Source organism: Fukomys damarensis, unplaced genomic scaffold (assembly GCF_012274545.1).
Source record: "Fukomys damarensis isolate Sample0158 unplaced genomic scaffold, DMR_v1.0_HiC HiC_scaffold_17, whole genome shotgun sequence".
In the NCBI taxonomy this organism is placed as follows: Eukaryota; Metazoa; Chordata; class Mammalia; order Rodentia; family Bathyergidae; genus Fukomys; species Fukomys damarensis.
Genome location: NW_022900929.1, coordinates 72,870,703 through 72,887,841, shown reverse-complemented (window position 1 = coordinate 72,887,841; position 17,139 = coordinate 72,870,703). Strand labels below are relative to the sequence as shown.

Sequence of the window (17,139 nt, the reverse complement as noted above, 5' to 3'; positions counted from 1 at the left end):
TAAGACATTTTCAAGAGAGGCTGGTGGAGTAGATTGGTAATTAGTTCTGTGTGAATCCTATCACTTAGAAACCAAAGATGAGGACTGGAAATGAGTAAAAGGAGTTCAAGTTCTAAACAAACAGCTTGTAGACTCATGTGGTTGGAAATTATCCTTTTCATCCCTGGGCTAGAAGAGGAAGACACACAGGTTTTAAAGAGTTCTTACCCTGATTACATGACACTGTTCAGTTCCAAATACATTAGGAGGGCTTCGTTATTTTTTTCTAATCCTTCATCTTCTTTTGCCTGTACAGTAACAAAATTCTATTTCAGCTGTATCCTTAAAAAATAATCAAGGTACGATAACATTACCAAAGATTTCCAGCTCCTTGTACAAATGAGGCTGAGCTCTTCCATACAGCAATATATCATTAACTTGCCAACATCTGGACTGGGAGATGTGTGATGTTTTGAATCAAACTTCAAAGGTCAAGGGTAAGCAAGGACCTAGAATTACTATTGCATCTAAAATTATTTTACAGCCTTCAAAAGAACATGGAAAAAATGATTGCAATTCCCAAAATTATATGCTACCTTTGGGAAAAACACATTTCTGAGTCCTTGGAAGTGCAGAGGTAATGAAAGCAGGGCCAGGCCATTTTCCACATCGCAGTCAGTGCCAGACGGGAGGCAAGGAGGCTTGGGCACTGCCTTCCAGTCCCCACCTGTTGCCTGGAATTTGAGTGTAGGAGTTCATCATTTTCTCCCACAAACAGACAGCACTCCCCATTTTTCCATTACCTCCTTGTTTCCTAATCATGCAGATTTCAATCATTTTTTTTTATTCTTCCTGTTCTCACATCATTTATTCTATTATTTGACAATTACCTAACGACTGCCTGTGCCACAGGCTGTTGGGATTTAAATGGCCTCTGCTCTCTCAAATCCACAATTTATTTGGGGGAGACTAATAGACAATCAGTTACAATATATCAGTGTTCCTTAGAGAATTTAATGAGTTCTCCTAAATCAGATGCTTTGGTACAGAGCCTGGATGTCTTGTCGGCATTTAGCAATCCCTGACAGTGATATTTGTGACCACCAAAAATTGTAGAGCCATTCAGTGTATGAGTTTGTGCTACAGTGGGTTGCTAGTAAGCTAGAGAGAATAACACAGTGGGGAAAGCAGCTGGCCCTGATAGAAGGAAGAGAAGCTTGTCAGGAACGGCATTCTGTAGACTGAAGTCTAAGGTGAAATCTCAAGGGTTCAAAGCAATCACCCCAGCTAGGGGAAAAGAAGTGGAGGGTAGGTACAAAAACAAGAAATACTCCAGAGAGAAACAAGCCTTTAAAACAACCAGAAGTGAAGAAATCACTCAGAGTGGCTGGAGCTTTGAGTGTGAGATGAGGAGGAAGGCAAGGGAAGCGGGAAACAAATTAGTAAACATGTTTGAGCATTCCTGTGGAATTTGGGGCTTATCTTCAGGGAACTGAGGAACTACTGAAAGATTTTTAAGGTGAGGAAGAGAGAATTAAATAATCAGAGTGTTTCCCTCTCCTGATTACTATGGGTTCAAGCTTTCTTCGTGAACTCTAAGTTTTACAACCACTTTTAGGTGGAGATTCTTTTTCCAGCATTTCTTCTAAATTTGTCCATCTTTTTCCACTTCTAGAAACCTTACCCCAGTATTCCTAACCATGTCTAGGTTATAGCAACCTCTGTGAAGTGGTCAGTTGCTGTGTCAACCAGTCTTGCTCATTGCCTGTGCTCCTAAAACAGATTCCAGGGCCAGGGATTTAGCTCAGTAGTTCCGCTGCCTGCCTCACAAGGCAAGGACCCGAGTTCAATCACTGGTACTGCCCCCACCAAAAAAAAAAAAACTGATTCCAGTAATTTCATCAAGTTACTATCCTGCTCAAGAATCTTTCTCTTTTCTTCCTGGCATTACTTTTCTCATCTTAACCCTCAAAGCTTTCCACCATCCTCTTCTACCACCTCTGCCCCTTGGAACCTAAGAGTCTCCGTGCTCCATTAACCCTCCAGGTACAACATGACATTAGCTGGTATCTCCTGATGAAAGCGTTGCTCTTATCTGTGTAACTTCACTTTTTGACGCACCTTGAAGTCTGTTAGCTTTAATTATGGCATAAAAGGCTTCATTTTGTTTGTTTGTTTTGGGTTTTTTGCTAAAGATAACATTTATTATGCCTTTAATAAATATTCTCTTTTTTGAAATTTTCACTTTTTATTAGTACATGTTTGCAGCACACACTGTTTACATTCCTTGTGGAGACTTGGTACATGTACATAACACATCTTAATTTTTTTCATTCCCTTCCTCTCCCCTCCCTCACCCTTCCTTTATCTCTTGATCCTTTTCCCATTTGAGAAAGATTTATCTCTTTACTTCCTATTACCTATCTTTTATTTTACTCTTTATTTATATTTTGGGTTTACCATATAAGAGAACCTGTGTGATATTTAAGCTACGTGTCTGATTTATTTCACTTGTGAACATTATAGGACTTCCTTTACCCCAACATTACGGTCTCAAGGTGCATCCATCTTCCTATGAAGGACTCAAGTTTATCCTTCTTTTTGGCAGAGTGGTACTCCATTGTGTGTAAATATCACAATTTCTTTAGCCATTCATCTGTTGATGCATATCTAGGCCACTTGCAAGATTTAACTAGAAGGAATTTCAGACCTCAGCGAAAGGAGTAGGAAAGGTTTTATGAGAGCAAAGCTTCTTTGCGACTTCCCAACCTCACACGTTGTTTGAAAAAACTACCCAGAGAAGAACACACCATAGTGCTAAAATGACATCTTATGTTCAATTTCTATCCTACTGCTTCTCTCCACTTACTGTGAACCTGACATTTCACAGTTTACTGAGTTGGGATTTTTGTTGGTTTTTGTGCACTGTCAGGTTTTATGCTCTATTTTAGATGGTTAGAAAAAAGTTTGCCCTCATGGCTGGAACACGGGGGAATTTAAAATGTTCCGTTGCAGTACTGATGCTTGGGACGGTACTGTGCTAAATTCCCTCCCAACCCTCGGCCTGGCAGAAAGGAGCCTAGCCTGTCTTCTGGTAGCAGTGGCAGTGGCCTTTCCATCTCAGGATCAGTGCCCCAGTCTGGAGCTCCACCTCATGTGATGCAGTGGACCATCTGCTACCACTCCCCCGATCCCACCCAGTGCAATGTCCAGTGGGTTTTATCCAGTATCTGTTTTGGTTTATATCCAGATGTTCCCCCACAGTTTCAGGCAATAGGTAGGGCTTTTGGAAGGTAATTGAGGGACAGTCAGAAGAGGCAGGTGACAGGTAGGCTTGGGAAGGTCTCTCCCTCCCTGGCTTTTCCCTTTGCTTTCTGCCTCTTGGCTGCCATGACATGCACAGCTTTTCTCCTCCCGACCCTCGCGCTGTGTCCTCCTGCCCCAGAGCCTACCCACCATGGCCTTGAAAGGTAACCCAAAGTAAACTTCTCCTTCTGGGTCAGGGATTTTGTGGAAGGTGACTAAGATGGTATCTTCTCTTAGAAGATTTATGGACAAAATAAATATTTTTCCTTATTTCTCAGTTGAGTTTTCCTTTTCTCAGGTTCATCAAGCTGGCCACCTAAAAGTCACAGTCATTTATGGGTCATAAATTAGATCACTGGTGGAATTCCACAAAAGACAAAGACAGAAAGAGGCAGAGAGAGCTAGAGGGAGAGAGGGTGGGTAGACTTTTTTTGATCAACATTTTTTTTTCGGTATCAAGGATTGAACTTGGGGACCTTGTGCTTGTGAGGCAGGCAGCAGAACCACTGAGCTAAATCCTCAGCCCTAGATCAACACTTTCATAACTAACTTTAGAGATGCCCATCATCATATAGTCCTTTTGATACTTTTTGTTTAAAACAGCTTTAGTGAGATACAATTCATACACTATAAAATTTGTCCATAATTCAATGGTTATTAATATATTCACAGAACTGTGCAGCTAAAATCTAACTGTAGAAAATTCTCACACTCCATTCACCCACTGGCAACCATGAATCTACTTTTGTCTCTTCAGATTTGCTTATTTGGGAAATTTTATGTAAATGGAACAAGTGGTTTTTCATGAATGCCTCTTTTACCTGGCAAAATGTTTTCAGGTTTAATCCAAGTTATAGTATACATCACTACTTTGTTCCCTTTTTTGCCAAATGATATTTCACCATGCGAATCTACCTTATCTGTTTGCTTACTTCCACATCAGTTGTTTCTACTTTGAACTATCATCAGCAATGCTGCTATGAATATTCACATACAACTTTTTGTGGGAGATTTTTCCTGGTACTGGGGATGGAACCCAGGGCCTTTGTGCTGACTATATATCCTCATCCCTTTTTTATTTTAAGACAGGGTCTTGCTAGGTTGCCAAATTGCCCAGTTTGGGCTAGAACTTGCTATCCTGAGTGCCAGGATTACAGGCATTTGCCACTATGCCCAACATAGGGCCTATGAGCTTGCTTCTTAAGGGTAGACACATAGTTCTTTGCTACTTCTGTATTTAGCTTGAAACCAATTACTAAGCTGTTTCCACAGCAGCACCATTTCACATTTTACATGTGTGATAGCATGCAGAGGTTCCAATTTTGCCACATCCTCACCAACATTATCTAGTGTTTTCATTACAGTCATCCAAGTAATTAAAGCAGCATCTCACTGTGATTTTGATTTACATTTGCCAGATGACTGATGATGCAGGGAGTTCTTCCACTTACTTATTGGCCATTTTCATGTCATCTATAGAGAAAGGTCTACTCGGATCCTTTGCCTGTTTTTGAAATAGATTATTCTTGATTTTAGTAATCTGAGTCTTTAACCACTCTCCCCTTTGCCCTAGGCTCATCTACCTAAAGGTTTATCAACTTTCTGTATCTTTCAAAAATCCAACTTTTGGAGTCATTGATTTTTTTCACTGTTTTTCTATTCTTATTTTCACTGTTTATTATCATCTTCATTTTGCTTGGTTTAAATTCAGTATGTCTTATTTTTTTAGTTTCTTAATGGAGAAGTTAGATTACTAACCTGAGATCTTTTTTCTTTTTTAATATAAGCACTTATAGGATCAAATTAGCCTGAACACTGTGCTAGCTACATTCTGTAAATGTTAGTCTGTTGTGTTTTCATTTTCATTCATCTCAAAATATTGTCGAGTTTCCTGTGAGAGTTCTTTTCTGGCCTATGCATTATTTAGTAGTATGTTGTTTAATTTTCTCATAATGGTGAATTTTCCAAGTTCACTTCTGTCATTGATTCCTAATTTCATTAGACTCCTCTCATTTTTAAGTAAGTTGAAGTACCCAGTAAAACTACTTTTCAGGCTGGAAGTATAGCTCTGTGGTAGAGTGCTTACCTAGCATGCATGAGGCCCTGGTTTTAATCCCCAGCACTGCAAGAAAGACAAAACTTTAAAAATTACTCTTGTTGCAATTCTACTCTAAAAGCAAATCCAAACAATGACAGTCTGGGTCAAAATAAGCTTGGAAAAAAATCCAATTTAAGGAATAAACTGGAGGGAAAGAAAAATATAAACAACATCCTGGAGACCTTTATTCCAGGGAATCTAAGTTTTATTATTTATGTTTAAATTAAAAATAAGCCTGAAATACCTTCATTTTTCACAAGGGACCTTTAACTGAGAGAACTTACAAATATAAGCAGGAGAAAAGAAAACATAAAGTTTCAGATAACAAGATGATTGAGAGAGGCTTAAAAAATTGAGTGGTTTATCCAATCTAGTTTTAAGTGACTTCAAATAACAAGACTTACATACTTCCCTTGGCAGATTTGTGGAGCTTGGGGAAGAAGTATTTTCCTGACATTCTGGCTGAGTTTTGCTTTTCTCAGTTTCCTTAGGTCAGGCATAGCTGTGCTTCTGGACACCACTCCAAACAGCTCCCCTCCTGATTTAGTTTGAGTTTCAACTCCACACAGACGTGCAGATGACCATTATATCCCCTTTCTTCCCATTCTTCATCCAAGCCAAACATATTTAGGCCTCTTAATCTATCACTTAGGCTAGTTTTTGTATTTCTGAATTCCTGCTCTTTCAATGTGGCCGGGTATTTTCACTCTTTCTAATTCATGGAGACCTCAAATTGTGCATGAGTCACAAGGGCACACTCTTGATGTCACAGAAGCAACTGTGTACCTCTGTGCCCTGGCATTTTACTTGGAGGGGAGAAGCTCAAAATAGTTAATTTTTTAAAAAAATACACATTTCCTTTCCATTACCAACCACAGGTGGTTTTCAGTCTCTCTGCTTTCCAAGTACTGAACCATCATCCTGTTGGATGTCTGTCATTTGGATTATTTTTTCCCTCTCTCAGGCGACAGAAGTAAGCAAGTTCTTTCCCTGGCTCTCTCGACACTCCCAACAGTTCATCTGGCCTGGTGCAACCATTCACAGCTTAAGTCTGCCAAGTTTACAAGTGCATAGGTTTCTCCAGAGTCCTGCTAGTGTATTTCAGTTATTTCTGAGAGACTGCAGGAATCTATGCTTTTACATACTTCCCAATAGCTCAGCCTTTAACAGTCTGGCTAAAAGTATATAATAGCCTTTACAGACTCTTTAGAATGGTATTAGTTAAAGGGATAAACTTTCACACATGCATCCACTCTAATTGTTAGAATGCTACGGTTTGAATATGTCCCCCAAAGTTCATGTGTTGGAAACAATACCTAGTGCAACGCTGTGGGAAGGTGAGACCCAATAAGTAGTGATTAGCCCAGCCCTCATAACTGCATTACCATCATTATCACAAGAGTGTGCCTATTATAAAAGTGAATTCTGGCCTCACTATCCTCTTCCTCGCTTGCTCTTTTTTGCCCTTCTACCTTCCACCACAGGAGACACAGCAAGAAGGTCCTTATTAAATGCTGACACTCTGCTACTGGACCTCCCAGCCTCCATAACTGAAAGAAGTGTATATCTATTATTTATAAATTATCCAGTCTCAGATATTGTGTTATAGTAACAAAACACGGACTGACTATGGTTTACTTTCAGTTAGCATTTTGTCTTCAGAGGTCACTCCTTTGTTCAAAAATAACTCCAGCACGTTATCATTCTGTGGCCTCTTTTAGACAGTTTTTTTTATTAGATCATAAACTCCTGAGAACAGAAGTTGGATTGGTGCTTCCTAGAACAATGCATTTCATACAGTATGGCCACCAGAAATGTAAATTAATATACAGACAAGACTTGCATGTCTTAAGCCAAAGGAGTAAGTAATAGAGATGGAACATTATGATCAGATAAATGTCAAACCCAGATGTATACCTGATATCTTAGAACTACAAACGAACTTATAGAGTACTTTGTTCAAACTCTTTACTTGTCCAATCCCAAAATTTAGACCAAGAAAGATTAAGAGACTTGCTCAAGATCACAAAAAACTAGGACTAAAGCTAAGACTAAAATGCAATTCTCTTGTCCCCCAAAGTGCCCTTCCAGGTACACCCCAGGTTCATTATTTAAATTGTTGATTGGGTGGATGATTCTTCCAAACAAACCCAAAGATTTGTCACTGACCTAGATTTTAAAAGTTTGAATAGAAAAAAACAGTTCATATTTGACTCAAAGAAAGCTTAAACTTCATGCTTTACCATAATATTATTTGATTCTTCCTTATTCCAAGTGTCAAATTTAATTATTCTTCATGATCTCCTCCAAGATTTTTGCTTTAAAATAGTCATTATGCTACCACAGGGCAAAAATATGTGAAATGACTTAATTCCCCAGACTAGGACTGTAAGTAGGATAACAGGTTGTCTATGAAAGAACACCACTCCATAAGCCAGGCCAACGCAACTGATTGTGTAAGTGCGCGAATCCACAAAGCTTCCCGGGTGCAGGGCTGCTCTGTGGTGTCTTGGACAGCCCAGAGGATCTGCAGGAGAAGAGTTATTATTGTTTCTGGCCACAGTGTCATTTGGATGCTGCATCTGTACAGCAGGCAAAACAAACAGCAAGAAGTAGTTTCTAAATGAGAAGAGCAGACTCTATATCATTTCTTACATTTACAAAGAGGAATAGCAGATTTTTCTTCTCCCTCTTTCTAAACCCCAAGGTTTCCTAGAGCTTTGACAAGGTGTGAGCATTTGTGTTGCTATCAGATGTCAGGGACATGGTTTAGAGTCAACATGGTGGACTCCAGGAAGAATTATGAGATATTTTCCCACACCACAGCACCTCCTCAACACTTTTGTCTGTCCTTTCTACAGCCTTCTAGGGCCACGGGAAGTATCTAATGTCCCAGGGAATCTTCACAAACCCTAAGGCAGAATGTTAAACACTTGCTGCATATGTCACTACTTCCCATCCTCTGCACCATGGCAGATGTTGCTAGCCACAATTCCCTCCCTGGGGATCTAGTCTCACAAATTACGCCAATAGTGAATTCCAGAAAATCATTCCTATTCAAATGTAACATACAAATAAAACCTGTTTGTCATCCCTGCCTGAAGGTATGCACACAATTCCCCTCCCCACCCCAAAAAAACACAATTTGTCCAGAAGGCTCTTAAACCCTCCAAACTCTCCAATGACTTGATGGACATGGACAATAGTATGCAAAACAGCAAGCTGCAAAACGGAGTTTTCCCCTCAAATTATGCACCCTGACAAGGACACAATCTGAGTTTGTCAAGATGAAACTAGGATGCTTTTGAGAATACTCTATCCTGGGTCTACAGGCCTTTCAACAATCAGATTTAACATGTAGGGCTCTCTTGGGCTTTCTTGTTGCACAATGTATCCTCCTAGCATAGTGGTTCTCAAAATTTATTATTATTCATCAGAATCCCCTGGAAGGCTTGATCAAACACGGGCTTCTGGGCTTTATCCTTGGGGTTTTGGAGTTAGTAGGTCAGGGCTGGGGCCCAAGGATGTGCAGAAATAATTGATTCTGACACTGCTGGTCTAGAGATGACACTTTGAGAACCATCTATATAATCTGTTGTACTGAGGATTCCACCTTCACCCTTACCTCTGGCCCTGCTTACTGGAAACCACATCTCTAAGGTCATAGTTAAAAAACAGCAATTCCATCCGATTCTTTCCTTATCTATTCTCCTGGCCTCTCAGCAATACTTGGTACGATATTTTGATACTTACTCCTCTCTTAGCTGTTTTAATGCTGAACCACCCAGGCAGTCCAATTCCATACAACAACGAATAAATCTCCTTCCATATATGTTTATGCCCCTAGAAACATAAGTTTTGATTCTTGGTTCTTCTCTCACTCAGAATCTTTTTTATCTCACATATTTCCATGAGTGGACCCATAGAGTAAATACTCTAAATTAACTTAGGTTAAATCTGCATCTCCCAATGCTTGTCTTCATTTCTGACATTTTTCATCTTTATCTTCCAGCACAGAGTACAGTGCCCAATACCTGTCACCAAAATCTACCATTCAATGCCAACTTCAAGACAGAAAAATCTGTCCTTCCTGCGCTTCCTACAATTTTTGCTTCCAAACTTCTGGGTTTCATCCTGTGTCTCTGCCTCCAAGACCCTCATGCCTGGAGCTCCATGTTCAAATCCAATGCAACCACCAAAGCCTAATTATGTGCAACCACTTTCATAAAGTTTTCCCTGACTGCTCCACAAGGCAGTCTCTCTCCCTTCCCTGAACTTCTCTGCTAAGTATCTCTCACACATAGCCTCTATCACTCCTGTTTATATTTTATTTCTGCCTCTTATTCAGAGATAATCCCCTCAATGTAAGATTTTCCTTCATGACCACATGGTCTCCTATTTACCAAAACAATCCTGATTGCAATATTGTGTCAAGTAATCTTTTTAGTATGCCCATACTTATCACATCATATGTTCTAGTTTTTGGTCCAGCATGTATTTTTCACAGAATAATTAACTCATGATTCTCTTTATTTGAGCTGCTCAGAAATACTGAAAATATACATTTCATAATACTCCAGCGCTTTCTCCATTAATACTAGCTGTTCTATGTCACAAAGATCTTTTACTACTTCCAAGGAGAGTACCTGCCCTAACTCCAACCAGCTAAAGGTGTTAAAGATTAACCTGTATGTTCAGCCCCAGCTAGACCTTAAGCCAGTTCTAACCCTGCAGCATGCTGATCTATCAGAAGCTCTGCTCCCACCAGCATGTAAGACTGAGGATTGGGTTCGATGCTGCTCTATGATATGATATATCCCTGGAGGGAGCCACTGGAACCCACATGTCTGTTGGCTTCGGTCTCCTTGCCAATACTTGCTGAGATACTACACAATCTATATAACTTTGCTTTCTTTGCAAATTCTCAAATCACATCTTAATTCTTCCATCTATGAGCCATATGCTTGACTGGGTACCTATGGTTGATCTACCTCAAGGTAGATGCCTCCTACAGGGGCCTCCTACGAGGGCCTGGACTTGTCACTATTCCTCCAGGGCTCTAGACAAGTCCTCCTTAATAAGGATGCTACCTTGTACCTATGAGTATTGCTGCTCTCCAAGGATCTCTGCTGTTGGCTTGCATTCACCACATCAAAGCCTTTCAACATTCCCCAGGGCCATGGATGTAGGAACTTGAGCAGTAGAGAGAAGGCTACGCTGTTGGGATTAATGATAGGGTACTGAAGGCCATTATTACCATCCGCGTGACACTCTTCCAAGAATCCCAAGGCCTGATCATTGCCACATCCATCCTTCTTATGGCATCCCAAAACCCTGAGCTCAGATTCTCTTGGGTTTTTCACCACACGGGGTTGAGGAAGGCTTTGCTGGTGTTACTGCTGCCTGTCAAGTATCCTTCCCATGGATTCCATGGTTTTCAGCTTTAGTTATCACTAACCCTTCACCTCCAGTTCTAGCCTAGCTATCATCTCATGAGGATTGAGGCACACCACACTAGTCACAGAGTTTCTCCTGCTCACCCTCTAGCTAAGGTGTTGTAATAGGTCTCCCTATACTCCTACTCACCTCCCAACTAGCCTCAGAATAATGGGAAGGATTAAATTGTAAGAGACAGAGAAATCTTAGGCCTCAAGTCTTGAGAAATCTCTTCATGAAACTTTCTGGGTACCAAAGATTGAATACCGCTGGAGGATCATCAAGAAGCCTGGGGCTGGTCTAAATGTCTGACTGGTTATTAGAAGGGTGGTTTGGGTCACTGGCTCATATATTTCATGCATATATGTTGGATTTGTATGATTTTGGGGTCCCCCTGTAGTCTACTTCAATAGATGTCCAAAGCAATGGGAGCCCTACGGCATGTTCAGCACAGATAGCAAACAAAGAGTCACTCCCCTGTATAATCACCAAGGGTGATATTTCTAGAATGCCTGATTTGTATCCAGCAAATCTTTTACATGCTGTTACCAATGAAAATAAGCCACCTACTAACTTGATCCTACTAATAGGTAAGTTTTAGATGGAGGACACCAATTGTTTACCTTCTATATCTTTTGTTTCCATTTTTTACTTGCTCTTGTCCAATTACTTTTTGATTCAGTTGCTATAACTCAGCAAAAACCAGCTGGAGGGATATTGCATGACACAGGCTGCTGCTTCTGATGCTCCAGAGAGTAATAACAGCAGAGAATTTCAGAATTTACAAATCATTTTTCCCATACTTCATCCCACTTAATTACTTATGTCTAAAAACATAAATAAAATAAAGGAGTCTGTAAATAACTATCAGACCTGACAGACATGGACTGTGGGACTGGCAGAAGGTACATCATCCTGAATTCCAAAGTCTCATAACAGATTTAATTTCTCCTTTAACCACTGGACCTTAGCTCTGTATAGACATACAGAGGCCATTAGAGGAGTAAACAACTTGGAGAATGCCTTGTTCCTACTGAATGCAGTTCTCACCTGGAATGGACAGTACAAAGAAAAAGAAAACCAATCAACAACCTGTGATACTTTCATCAACCAAAATTGTACAGTAGTAACAACTCCTTTGCTATAATTTCCTACTTGTTCTTCTTTTAATCTATAAAGCCAGACCCCTGGGATGCCATTTCCCAAGCACTTATTCTGGGCAACTAGAATTCATATTTTTCCAGGATGTCCATCCTCATTTTGACTCAAACTTTTTGTTCCCAAATCTAGTGTACCACAACTTGCCTTTGGGTTGACATACCTAATAACCATATAGATCAGATCAGCACAGAGCTAGAGTGTGGCTTCTTACCTTCCATCCAGCAAGCTATTCTATATCCCTATAAAATCAGCTCTCTGCCAAAAGAAAAGAGAAAATAAGAAAACTAAATGTCCTAGGGAGTTCCAACAACGTTTGTCTTGCCGATCTAGCCAACCACTCCAATTGTCCCAGTATAGCCAAACCCTTTTACCCTACCCTATCACCTTCAAAAATAATACATTAACATTTCCCCAAATAAAAATGCCTTAAATTGTGACTCTTGCTAATTTTCAGCTAGTTTTAGTGCTGGTATTAAGCTAAATGAATAGGATGGGACTTTGTTTATATATTCTCAGGACTTGGACTGTTAGTCATGAGTGACCCATACAAATAATTTTTAAAATTGACTTTTCAACCTGTACCACTCCCGTGTAAGTCATCCATGTCTTCTGATCATCCCACATACTCTGTACTGACAAACCTTTAACTGCCAAATAGAGATGGCATGAATTAGGTGATTTTTCATTTAAGTAGTAATATTTTTGTTAAGTGCTTTGTCTGTCTAAGCAACAGGGTATAAAAAGTTTTGTTTACAAAAAAAAAAAGAACAGAAAGGAAAGAAGAAATCCACAGGGTATAAAAAGTTTTGTTTACAAAAAAAAAGAACAGAAAGGAAAGAAGAAAAAAATCTTGTCCACATCATTTTTCTACAGAGCATTTGAATAATAGCAGGGCTATAAATAGAAGATGCAAGAATGACTAATTCTGTTTTGATTCCATCTCTTCAATGACAAAGGAAATCCCTCTGTACAAACATACTAAGCTAAATCATAGCAGCTGGACTTGAGGAATTTTATCTAGAACATCTACATCAAAGAACCAAGGGTATCAACCTTGAAGATGTGCAAATAACCCCCAAAGGACCCTAATTTTATAACTATCAACTCGGGATTTGTGACTTAAAAGAAATATTTAAATAGAGCCTTGAATACTCCCTTGAAATCATCACTGCTAATAAAATGCAAGACAAATTTACACTCAATTACTTTATCCTGGAAAAGGCTGTCTTTTGTGACAAAAGACATATGCATCATTTATTGCTAGAAATTTTCTCTGAGAAACCTAGTTACCCTGCAGAAGTTTGTCAGCTAAATTAAGGCCTTCACCATATAGAAAGAAGTCTGCTGGCACTGCACCGGGGAGAGAATGAATGAAAGACTGGATTGAATTTTCCATGGAAGCCGACAATTAAAATTGTTTTCTTTGGTATATCCCTTTCTGTCAGTTGTTTCTGTGCTCTCCAAGAGAAGAAAAAAGTTAAGAAGCCTGATTCAGTCATATCCAAATCTCACTTCCAGTTTCCATCTTATTAAAGACATGACTTAACTTTAATGTGTGTAACATAAACAGAATCATAAAAGGGAAAGAATTAGAACAGTCTGGAAGAGTCAGTGTCCAGAGCTGGAAAATGCCACAGCTGATTTGCTCTTTTTATTATTGTTGTTCTATTGTATTGTTTACTGCACACAGAAATTCTCTGTTCCACTGCTGCTCATTCCTCACCCTCCACTACAATCACTGGGAACTCCAATTTCACAAAGTTATTACAACACGGCCACAAATAATCCATCTTGTCAAGTCCATCTTCAGGACTGGAGATAAAGTTGGAGCTGAGTGGCTGCACACATCTGGAGAAGGTTCAGTACTTGTAATCGTGAGCCGCTCTGTGAATGCACCCAGGAGAAAGGGGCTGACAGGCTGCATATTTCTGCAAACTGTTCCCAGAAAGAACCAATTTCCTGACTTCCATGTGGTGTCAATAATGGAGGCATGAGATGGAGCAGTGCTTATGAAATATTAAATCTGCTTACAGGACCAGCTAGAAGCAAATTCAGACCACCTGTGAGAACAAGCCCAGCAGCGGGTACTCAGACTTTGGCATACACATGGCTCATGTGAATGATATGTTCTCATCTATGTATTTGGGCTTATTTGCCACAAAACTTCCTGACAGTGGGTTGGGGGGGAGATTTCTGCACATTTAGAATTGAAACAGTTCAAATCACTGACATTATTAAATTTACTATCATGAGCAGCCAAAGTTCATCTTATTCATCAGGAAAAAAAAAAAGTGACTGATGTTTCATGGCATTAGAATTAGATCATTTTGGTTTTTGCCAATAAAAACAAAGCATTAGTGTTTCAATGTTTTAATGTCATGATTTAATTCTCTCAATGATATTAGGACCAAAAAGCTCAACCAATGTGAAGACCCCATCAAAATTCTTGAGTCAAAAACTCTGGTTCTGAAATGAGTTCACCATCCTGACCTCCCATTTCACAGTATATATTTTATGCCTGTGACTTTCCAAATATGGCCTCTTAACATTGCAAATGTAAAGTTTTATATCACTAACTTGTGTTTCAAGGGTTTGCCTAAGTAAATAGAAAAACATCTGGGCTCTTTTTACTGGCAAAAGCTAGAGATATTTGACCTAAGATCAGATTCTGAAAGTTGAACATTAACTTGGTCTTTCCACAGAATGTCTCGAATTTTCCACAACTCTCTGCTCAGAGAGTTCAGCCCAATTCTTTCAGGGGAATGATACAAGAACACACATGTCCCAACAAGGCATATGTCCCATTTGGCTTCTCTCACCCCAAAATCTTACCAATAGGTCTACCCCATTCTCATCTAAACATTGGGTACTATCCCAAGACTAGAACAAATCCACAAAGTCAGGGGCTCAAGGAAACCGGGGCTTCTTGATCTCTCCAGACCAGCAGAAGTATATTTTCAGTCTGTCCCATCAGCTCTACAAGGGCGTCATCTGCAATTCTAGACTAAGATTTCTTTGACTTTAACATAAGACCCCGTCCAGGACTCCCAGGAGTACGGGGCTGTAGTGGTCTGCAGAGTAATATCCCAGACTCAGTTCCGTTTCTGATTTGGCTTGGATAAATAGAACAGGCCTTGCTTCCAGATTCAAGAAGACTAGAAATACAGCCGCATACATACATACATACATACATACATACACACACACACACACACACACACACAGCTCTACATGCATTATATACCATGTGAAGGCACATCTGGACACACAACTCCAAAGAAAGTTGCCTGCAATTGGGCAACATGGAAACCAGTGGACTCCAGACTAACCCTTCTTGAAATTTTTAATTAAAAATTAAAAAAGCACTTTTTTCTTCTTTAATTAAAATGATAAATTCTATGCTCAGATAAATGCTATGATAAGATAAGTGTGCTTCTTCAAAACATTCTGACAGAAATGCAGTTATCCCCCAAGGATAAGAGCCAAAGCTAGATTCAACAGTCGTTCTCTTCAAAGTTCCGTAGATGTGTAGACTTTCAGAACTGGAAGGTGATGTACCAATCTGCCCACACAAAGACTTATACACAAATGTTCACAGAAGCATTATTCACAATAGTTCCAATGTTATCACAATCCAAATATCCACCATGTGGCGAATGGAAAGACAAAATGTGGTATGATTGTAACAATGGACTGCTGTTCAATAAAAGTGTTGATCATGCTGCAAAATGGATGAACCCCAAAAACATAATACTACATTAAAAAAGCCAGCCACAAGATACTGTATATATATATGAGTCTATTTATATTAAATGTCTAGAAAGGACAAATCTATACAAACAGAAGGTACATTCCTGGTAGGCAAAGGGTCGCGTATGAGAATGGGGTGTAACTTACAAATGTGTACTTCTTGTACAGTTGGGTTCAAATTTGGATTCTAGTGATGATTGATCAACTTCATAAATTTACTTTAAAAAAAATCATTGAATTTAAATGCCTTATAGGAAAGAGTATATGTGCGTGTGGGTGTGTGATTAATATATAATGATATATTTCTCACTTTCCAGGAGCTCTAACGTTACATACACTCTCTTATTTAATCTTTACAACAACCCTGTTAGATAAGTACTACTGTTACTCCTATTTTACAAGTGAGAAAACAAGCTAAATCATTAAATAATTTTCTCATAATCGAACAGCTAATAAACAATGGAATGAGTAGTCTAGTCCAGGCTTACCTGACTCAAGAATTTAATCACTATGTCAGAGTTTCACCAAAAAAGTATTCAACACAAAGGCATGCTCTGAAGTTGTTACAGGTGTGGCAAAATATGGATTCCTCTCTCACTCCCTGGAGAAATTAAACAAGGCCAGGGGCCAGAAGAACCCCAGGCCAGTCTCTTCAGACTATGAGTAGCCCTGGAAGTTTTAGTGTCCTGTAAATGTATTCATTTTGCATTATAGCACAATGCCAAGTCCACCTCAATTTATAGTCCTCTTGTCTTATTTTGTAGCTGATCATGCATCCTGCTAGGAGAAAAAGTGACGATCTAGAATCACACTGGTGTTTGTGAAAACCTGTGCCCAGCCCCAACTGGCTTTTGCTGTGCTACAGGGCTTTCTATGTCAAGACAGAGTATTTAACTGGATGACAAGACTGCAACTGCCTTAAAGGTGAAATCATTTCAGATAAAAAAAATTATTACACATGTGTGACTTATTTATTTCACTTAGGAGCAATAATACATAAGATCCTAATAAGATTACTGACATTGTGAAATGGGAAGAAAGGAGCTAAAGGTGTAGGGAAGGTGGGATGGGTAGGGGAAGGGTAATAAGGGAAAAGAAAAAAATGTGAGATAATGAAAAGATGGAAATAAAGTGTTTGTAGATGGGGAGGGGAGGAGGGGGTGAAGGGAGGGCAGGGGTAAGGGGAAAAAATGAGAACCAAGACTTGTCATGTGGAGGTACAAGATCCCAACAATGAATGTAACTGTACTGTATCCCTAAAATGTACCAATAAACTCATTAAAGCTGAAAAAAATTATTATTTTCAAGAACAGAGGATACAAACTAGAAGAGTTCAGAGCTTCACCTCGAACTGCTTTCTCTTTTACATACCTAATTCACCAAGCTCCCTCCAACATTTCTGTCCTCTA

General features: G+C 39.4%; 1 long non-coding RNA gene across 4 annotated transcripts in view; it reads right to left on the bottom strand.

Annotated features, from left to right (window-relative positions):
* LOC104867965 overlaps nucleotides 1-17,139 on the bottom strand; it is a 338,035-nt gene that overhangs the window by 190,702 nt on the left and 130,194 nt on the right. For 3 of the 4 annotated variants that reach the window (XR_002025640.2, XR_002025642.2, XR_002025643.2), the window contains exon 3: nucleotides 208-287. The exons of the other annotated variant lie outside the window; for it this stretch is intronic. This is a non-coding gene — a long non-coding RNA (uncharacterized LOC104867965). The remainder of the gene's footprint in view (nucleotides 1-207; nucleotides 288-17,139) is intronic. 4 annotated transcript variants of the gene reach the window in all.